The 9,572-nt window shown below is 42.4% G+C and overlaps 1 pseudogene; it reads left to right on the top strand.

The window, feature by feature from the left end:
* Nucleotides 1-1,155: 1,155 nt before the first annotated feature.
* On the top strand, nt 1,156-9,343 carry LOC134481318 (reticulocalbin-1-like; annotated as a pseudogene).
* The last annotated feature ends 229 nt before the right edge of the window (nt 9,344-9,572 follow it).

The raw sequence follows: 9,572 nt of genomic DNA, 5'->3' as shown, positions 1-9,572 counted from the left end.
CTTTGTTGGCTACATCAATTTTTTTTATTGACATGTAAATGCAGAAGATTAGAGTCTACTACAGGAATGGCAGGATCATTTAGGTGATTAGTGAAAACATCACTTTTAGAGAACTCCTACAGGAAGACCCCTTCATTCTGTCCTGTTGGGATTAGCAGTCCTGGGACATATAAGGAATTGATTTCTGTATGTGAAATGGGTTTGCTCCACTGAGGAAGTTCGGTGGGAGCAGGATGGAAGGGACCGGGTTGTGAGTGGGGGGCTGGCAACAAGGTGCAGAACCAAGACCATGGCCAGGTGCCCAGCGGCCTACCTGTGGGATGTGAGCTAGCTGCCCCCTAAGGATGCCTTCAGGTGAGGACAGGTGGGGGTGGCTTGTGCCCTGCTGAGCCGGTTTAGGAGAGTTTCAAACACAATCCCAATGCTCGCACTGGCGCCTGAACAGATCCCCGCGGCCTGTAGGGGGCAGCGTGCAGCTCAGCAGGCGATGGTCGTGGGCAGATCATGGTGTGCCTGGGCGCGCTCAGAAGCAGCCCTGGGCCTCCACAGAGCCACGAGAGGGGACTTAGGGGCCTTGTTGGAGCCCGGACCTCCGCATTACGCGCCTCCCCGCGTTGCCCGTGTTGCGGAGTGGCTGCATGTATCCTCCCCACCCCGGCTCCACCGAGCATGAGCCTGGACTGAGGGCACACAGAGCTCTTCAGTGAGCGTGGGACCTTAAGGCACTGGGAATTCGTAGGTGAGCTCAGGGCCTGACGGGAAGCAGCGCGCACGACGTTTTTGGCGACTGCAGTGGCGCGTGTGCTTGGGCGTGGTTTTCTTTCACAAGTCCCAGCAGTGGGGCCGGCGCTGAGAGTGACTAAATTCTCTCTCCCTCTCCGACCGCCGCAGGCCAAAGAGGTGATTCTGCCTGCATGATGTCCTCCTTGCTGGAGGCGAGCTCTTTGCAGGCGCCACATCGCGATCAAAAAGAGAAAGAAAAAAAGAAAAGGAAACGTGGAAGAAGCAGCCAGGTAAGGGGGCAGTAGCGGCGCTGGGGGTCACCTGGGCCACGGTCCGGCGTGCTTTGACAGTGGCGGGGTTTCCAATGGTGACCTCAGCCTCGGAGTGTCCAGGGACATAGCCCGGGCCAGTCCTGCCAGGGTACCTCGAGGCATGGCATTCGCACAGACCCCTACCCTTGCCGCAGGTCTGGTCCCCAGGGACAGCAAGCTGCCAGAGCAGCAGCATCAATGTAGGTAGGAGACCCGCGGGCATTCTTGAACTCACTCTCCCAGCCCTGGGGAAGCAGTGCCAAAAGGAGGCGTTGCAAAGTGAGCCCATTGGGTAGGGGAAGCGAGGATTCAGGGATGTTTGGAGAGCTGAAGCAGGGATTGCAAAGCCCATGGCACTGAGAAAGATTGGACAGGTGATTTGGAGTGTGCATGAGAGCTGTGCTCTGACATCCCCAGAGAAACTTGGGGCTCTCACCGCTCTCTAGATTGACTTGAATTAAATGGCCTTGTACCTCCCAGGGCAGGACAGGCTTTTCAGAGGCAGCTTAGCCTGGTGGCGCGCTCCCTGTAATGTTTCTATTGTATGTTAAAGAACGGGAATCGGGCATCGTGGGAATATATTTTCTTAAAACCTCAGGCAATGAATATATATATTATTTAATAGATTTCTTCTAATCTATTTGTAATTGGTTGCCCCTTGCAAGGGATTGTATTGGGAGGATGTAAAATACCCCTCCTTCAATTACTTGGAGAAAGGGAACAGAAACAGAGATTCCCTCTTTTTTAGCCTGCAAAGCTCTGAGAGATTACAGCTCCGCATAATTTAATTCTTCCCCTACCTGCTCTGAGCAGGCCTCCAGATCAGCAAGTGCCTTTGGAATGATTTTGCTTGTTTTCGTTTATTTTCCATGGTGCTGTTTAGAAGGCCACGAATTGCTAGGTGAATTTTAAATTTCAGGAGGTGACACCCAGAGTTTATGGTGGTTTCGTTCAAATATTGCAGTGTAGTTGCAGCATAAAAAATATTTCCTGTGACAAGAAGTGGAAAAAGAAAGTTGATAAGCTAAGAAAAGTAAAGCCTTGAGCCAGACCAACCATTTGGCTTCCTCAAATATGGAGCAAGCATGGAATGTTGCTTTTTCAGAATCGAAAGGGTTTTTAGAATAGGGCAGTGAATACTGTGTGGTGCTAACCCGTCCTTTTTGTGGCTGACAACAATTAGGATACAGGTCAGAATGTGCCAACAGCACAGAGTTGGCGCTGGAGGTATTTGAACTCAGAAGTGCTCAGGAACTGTGAACGTTTCTCTGTTATCACCCTGGATCCATCTAGTGAAGTAGAGCACTTTGATGCCGTGTAAGAGGCCGTTGTGAGGGCTGGAGAGATGGCTCAGTGGTTAAGAGCACTAAGTGTTCTTCCAGAGGTCCTGAGTTCAAATCCCAGCAACCACATGGTGGCTCACAACCATCTGTAATGAGATCTGATGCCCTCTTCTGGTGTGTTTGAAGACAGCTGCATTGTCTAACATATAAGTAAGTATATTGTACAAAAAAAAAAAAAAAAAAAAAAAGAGGCCATTGTAAAACTGCATCTAGCCTTGTCATCTACTGCTTTAGTTTCTATGCAGACAGGGCACAGTTGGAGAGCTTCAAGATCAAGTTCATTGCCTGTCTTTAAAGATCAAGTGTATCACCTAACTTTTTTTTTTCTTTTTTTTTTCCGGAGCTGGGGACCTAACCCAGGGCCTTGCGCTTGCTAGGCAAGCGCTCTACCACTGAGCTAAATCCCCAACCCCCATCACCTAACTTTTAAACCAAGAAATGTAGTGTCTTTTTTGCTGCTTGTGTAGCTTTTAGTGATGTATCTTATCTCCTAGTACATCCTTTGTTTCCATGATAGTTGTTTTCAAGTATATATGATTACCGATCCTTTTTGTAGACCTATTCAATATTTCTGCTTTTATTGGTTAAATATTTTTGGTGAATTTGCATTGTGATATCAGTAAAATCCTATGTGAATGTTTTAGAGAATATACCGGTTTGTGTAATTTGCTCTCAAGGATTTTTGGTGGCCTGTATTCACATTTAAAAGACTCGAATTTATACCATCCATAGCAGGATTGATAGGGAAGCACAATGGACAGTGACAGTGTTGTTCCCGTTGACAGTTGTGGGAGCCAAGAAAGAAGTGTGACTTGCATATTTGCGACTAACAAAATCGAGACTGAGTATCATTACTGTTGAAGCCCATGTAAAAATGATGAAATTTTCAGAAATCACCAGTTAAGAAATCGTAGTGTTGCTTAAATGGAATCTGAGTTTCAAAGTTATGTTTCATTTTTCTTTATTCCTTAATGAAGCTTTTTATTAAGTTTTTTATTCACCATTTCACCCTTAGATGCACAGTGCTAAGATCATAGTAGGTGCTCAATAAATCACTTAACCATCAGGGCAGAAGAATGGTAAGAAAGTATGTATTTTCTATACGTTCTGTTAGTTTTGGGAACAGGTGGTTTTAGGTTTACCAGTCATATCTTGGTATCTTGTCCCACATAAGACAACTTGACAGAATCCCCTTTCTGGCCATTATGTTCAAGTTATTTTTGTCTTAAGCCTTCTTGAAAATCATGGAAGTAGTGTAGAAACTTGATTGTACCTGCAATATAGCAAAAAAGGTCAGTCTAGATAGGTAAGCAGTTATGTTTCTCCATGAACTGATGTCTTAAAACATGTAAATTTTAGGAATTTAGTGTTGTGTTTTCTAAAGATACATCATACAACATACAGATAACATTGTAATAGAATAAAGGAATCTTTTGATTTAGCACCAAATTCCATAAAGCAATGACTACTGCACAGCTCTCTTGGCCATATGAATAGCAAAAATTGTATTTCACTTTTTTAAAGCAGTAACAAAATTACTTAAGGTTAAGCGGAGCCCATGGGAAAAGGTCCCGGTGGTGTTTCTCTTTGGTTTCTTGTGATCTTTCTAGAGAATGGCTTTAAGAAATAAGTGCGGTCAGGTGGTCAGTGTGGTCAGGCAGTCATGAGCAGATGGTTAAGCAATGTGCTAGGACCCCATAGACCACTGAGCCCAGCTGAAGAGGAGAGGCTAGGCAGTGAGCCCAGCTGAAGAGCAAAGGCTAGCCAGTGAGCCTAGCTGAAGAGCAAAGGCTGGCCAGTGAGCCTGACTGAAGAGCAGAGTCTAGCCATTGAGCCTGACTGAAGAGCAGAGGCTAGCCAGTGAGCATGACTGAAAAGCAGAGGCTAGCCCATGAGGCTGACTGAAGAGTAGAGGCTAGCCAGTGAGCCTCGCTGAAGGCTGAAGAGCAGAGTCTAGCCCATGAGGCTGACTGAAGAGCAGAGGCTAGCCAGTGAGCCTGAGTGAAGAGCAGAGGCTAGCCAGTGAGCCATGCTGAAGGCTAATGAACAGTGATTTTAACATTTATATATAAGTTCTTCAGTTTTCCTAAAAGTTTGTACAAAAGTTTGCCTCCAAAAAGATCGCTTAAAAAGTTCTCTTTGCACTCTTCTTATCTCCTTTCCTCTTGCTCTTATGTCACAATAATTTCCTTACTCTCAAGGCCTTATTCTCAACACTATGCCTTTACTTCTAAGTTCTTCTTGAGTTTTGTCCTCTTCGGTTCAGTTCTGTGTAAAAAGCTTTCTCTTGCTTTGTCCTCAGCATTTGTATATCTTTCTGAATACATCATCACATGGTAAAAAGTTCACCACAAGTTTGCACACGAATTCAAATCATAAGTTGAATAATAAGTTTACAACAGAGAATATTTACATGCATATCCATTAAGAGTAATTATCAGGATAAACTGTCATCATCTGTCACTGGCTCTACAGGTTCGTGGAGAGTAAAAACTGTAATTTTTGTGAGAAAAGAGTAAGTGAAATTACCTATAGGCAAATCCAGTCAATTTTTTATGTTTGGTCCTTGCACCTATATTAAGTCATTAATTCTCTTTTTATGAACTTTGGTTAATTGGTTTATACGCTCTTAGAATGGGCTCTAATTTGGAGATGCCCGCTTGGTATTGCAGAAGTAATTTACTCATGACACTTTAAGAATGGCAGAGTTTTCAATGCAATTTTGATTATCAGAGAGAACATAAGAGCAGTCCTATTATAAACGGGCTTTGAATTACTAATCTAATTTTAGGAATTCTTTTACAATCATCATTAAGAAGTAAGAAATCATCTATTTGTCGATACAACATCACTCCAAGACAATACATCTTTGTTCTTCTGTGGTGATCTGTTCAATAAGTAGACTAAAGAGCATGACAAATACAGAGGCAGATGCTTACAGCCGACCACTTAGCTGAGAACAGGATCCTCAATGGAGGAGTAAGAGAAAGGATTGAGGGAGCTGAAGGGGTTTACAGCCCCATAAGAACAACAATAAGGAACACCCAGAGCTCCCAGGCTGACACCATCATCCAAAGAGTACACATGGACAGACCCATGACTATAGCTGCATATGTAGAAGAGGATGGCCTTGTTGGGCACCAATGGGAGGAGAAGCCCTTAATCTTATCAAGGCTTGATGCCCCAGTGTAGGGGAAAGTCAGAACAGGGAGGCAGGTAGGCCTGGGTGGTTGGGTGGGTGTGGTAACACCCTCATAGTAGAAGGGGGAGGGGGAGTATAAGGGGTTTTATGGATGGGAAACCAGCAAAAGGGATAACATTTGAAATGTAACAAAATCCCTCTCTGGGGAGGGGACAGCGGATAAGGTGCTGCTAGCCCCCTACTTCCCTGCTGCCTCCCTTTGTTCGTGACTCTGGTGCCAGGTGTCAGCCTGGGACTCTCCATGGGCTGCTGCTGGCACTGGTGCTGGCGTTCAGGTCCAAGAGCATGATGAGCAAGGAGCACATAGTTTGTCCCGATTCAGAGCTGGGCCAGTGGCCACCAGAGGACAAGCACACCTTCCTGTATGATCATGAGGTCTTCCTGGGCAAGGAGCATTCCAAGACCTTTGATAGCTAAGCCTGGATGAGAGCAAGGAGAGGCTGGGGAAAATTGTTGATCCAATAGACAGTGATGGAGGCGGCCTTGTTACTACTGAGCAGCTGAAAGTTTGGATCGAACAGGTACCAAAAAGATACATCTACCATAATGTGGCTAAACTCTGGAAGGATTATGATAGGGACATAGACGAAAAGATCTCCTGGGAAGAATACAAGCAGTCCACTTATGGCTACTACCTGGGAAACCTTGCTGAATTCCAAGATAGCTCTGATCATCACACCTTTAAAAAAATGCCTCCATGAGATGAGAGGAGGTTTAAGGCTTCAGACATTGAAAGCAACCTGACAGGTACTCGGGAGGGATTCATTGCCTTTCTGAACCCAGAGCAGTTGAAACATATGAAGGAGATTGTAGTTCTGGAAACCCTGGAGGATATCGACAAGAACAGGGAAGGACTTGTGGACCAGGATGAGTATATTGTGGACATGTTTTTCCCATGAGGACAATGGCCCTGAGCCAGACTGGGTTTTGTCCAAATGGGAGCAGTTCAATGATTTCCCAGATCTGAACAAGGATGGGAAGCTGGACAAGGATGAGATTCGCCACTGAAAGGATGAGATGCTAACCAAGGAGGAGATTCTACAAAACTGGAACATGTTTGTGGGAAGTCAAGCCATCAATTACAAGGAAGATCTTACCAAAAATCATGATGAACTTTGAAAGCCACTCATCCTCATGTGGCCAACCGTCACGGGCTTTGTGCAGATGTTCTGGGTGATTGCTATAGTTGTCAGTTGTATAGCAGTTGTGTCCCTAAACCATGAGAAACTTTACTAAATCTCAAATCACACATTGCTCCTCAAACAATAATAGTTCTACACCCCACTTTCACCAATGGACAGTTCGGGGAAACAGAAATTAACCAGAGACATAGAGAAACTAACAGAAGTTATGAAACAAATGGATTGAACAGATATTTATAGAATATTCCACCCTAAAACCAAAGGATATACCTTCTTCTCATCACCTCATGGTACCTTCTCCAAAATTGACCATATAATCGGTCACAAAACAGGCGTCAACTGATACAGGAAGATAAAAGTAATCTCATTCATCCTATTGGATAACAATGGACTAAGGCTGGTCATCAATAACAACAAAAATGACAGAAAGCCCATATATACATGGAAGATGAACTCAATGTCAACTTAGTCATGGAAGAAATAAGAAAGAAATTAAAGACTTCTTAGAATTTAGTGAAAATGAAGATACAACATACCCAAACTTATGGGACACAATGAAAGCAGCACTGAGAGGAACACTCATAGCTCTGAGTGCCTGCAAAAAGAAACAGGAAAGAGCATATGTCAGCAGCTTGACAGCACACCTAAAAGCTCTAGAACAAGCATTAAATAAACCCAAGAGCAGTAGAAGGCAGGAAATAATCAAACTCAGGGATGAAATCAACCAAGAAGAAACAAAAAGGTCTCTACAAAGAGTCAACAAAACCAGGAGCTGGTTCTTTGAGAAAATCAATAAGATAGATAAACCCTTTGGCAGACTAACCTGAGATCACAGAGAGTGTATGCCAATTAATAAAATGAGGTCTGAAGAGGGAGTCACAATAACAGAATCTGAAGAAATTAAATAAACTCATCAGATTGTACTACAAAAACCTATATTCAACACAACTCGAAATTGTGTAAGAGATGGACAATTTTCTAGACCGATACCAGATACCAAAGTTAAATCAGGAACAAATAAACCATGGAAAAACCCCATAACTCCTAAAGAAATAGAAGCAGTTATTAAAAGTCTCCCATCCAAAAAGAGCCCAGGACCTGATGGGTTTAGTGCAGAATTCTATTAGACCTTCATGGAAGACTTCATACCAATACTGTGCAAACTATTCCACAAAACAGAAACAGACAGAGTACTACCAAGTCCCTTCTATGAAGCCACAACTACTCTTACACCTAAACCACACAAAGATACAACAAAGATAGAGAACTTCAGACCAATTTCCTTTATGAATATTGATGCAAAAATGCTCAATAAATTTCTTGCAAACTGAATCCAAGTACACATCAAAACAATCATCCATCTTGATCAAGTAGGCCTCATCACAGGGATGCAGGAATGTTTTAATATACGGAAATCCATCAACGAAATACACCATGTAAACAAACTCAATGGAAAAAAACCCATGATCATTTCATTAGATGCTGAGAAATCATTTGACAAAATTCAATACCCTTTCATGAATAAAGTCCTGGATAGATCAGGAATTCAAGGCCTATATCTTAACATAGTAAAAGCAAAATACAGCAATCCAGTAACTCACATCAAACTAAATTGAGAAAACTTGAAGGAAAATCAGGTTTTCTAAAATCAGGGACTAGACAAGGCTGCCCACTCTCTCCCTACTTTTTCAATATGGCACTTGAAGTCCTAGCTATAGCAATCAGACAATGAAAGTAGGTCAAAGGGATACAAATTAGAAGGGAAGAAGTGAAAATACTAATATTTGAAGATGATATGATAGTATACTTACGTGACACGAAACTTCCACCAGAGCATTACTTAATCTGATCAACAAATTCAGCAAACTGTTGGAGTATAAAATTAACTCAAAGAATTAAGTATCCTTCCTCTATTCAATGGGTAAACAGGCTGAGAAAGAAATTAGGGAAATGATACCCCTCACAATAGGCCCAAATAATATAAATTATCTTTCAGTTACTTTAACAAAACAAGTGAAAGACTCACATGGGGTCGGGGGGGGGGGCGCTGGAGGGGGACTTATGGACTGGAAACCTGGAAAGGGAATAACATTTGAAATGTAAATAAAGAAATATATCAATTAAAAATCAAATTTAAAAAAACTAAGAAATAATCAAAAAAAGAAAATGTGAACAAGAAAGAAATTTTTGGATTTGAAAAACGATGAATGCCAGGTATTTGAAAAACTGTATGACCATGGTAAACCCTTTAATATACTTGAGAAATTTTTTTTACTTGTTAATGAACTGGGTCTGCTTTTTGTTTTTTTGTTTTTTTTTTCCATAGTGAATAGAAATATAGTCCCTTTCTGACTGTAAGGCTAGGAATCCAGATGTAGTGGAATTTATTATTTGTTCAGTCCTGAACCATTGAGCCTGCCTCTAACACAGCTTATGCTAAGGCAACAGGCCAAGGGGACATCTAAGCCAGAGACTGAACTATCTGGACTAACAATTACAGGTGAAATTCCTACTTGTAAATGGGAGGAGAGGAATAAAGGATACCTGTGAGGATTGAAAAAAAAATGAAATATACCCAAAAAAATCCAATAAAAATGTCAAAAACAAAAAGAAGAAATAAAAGAACTTAGAAAATGCAAAAGATTGGGGTGCCATTCCACAGTCATGATGTGTTTCTTCTGTGATAGCTTACAGATTAACTCACCTCTCTATTATTGTTTTCTTATTTGAAAGTAAGTAATGGCATCATCTGTGGACTGGTTGGTAAGAACAAAAGCTTTGCCTAACTTGAATAATAGGTCTCTCCAGAGCATGTGCTTAACATTCTAAGCACAGAGATATTTGCTGAGGG

Source organism: Rattus norvegicus, chromosome 12 (genome assembly GCF_036323735.1).
Source record: "Rattus norvegicus strain BN/NHsdMcwi chromosome 12, GRCr8, whole genome shotgun sequence".
Lineage (NCBI taxonomy): Eukaryota > Metazoa > Chordata > Mammalia > Rodentia > Muridae > Rattus > Rattus norvegicus.
Note: the sequence above shows the minus strand (reverse complement) of the source record. Positions and strands in the feature narration are given on the sequence as shown.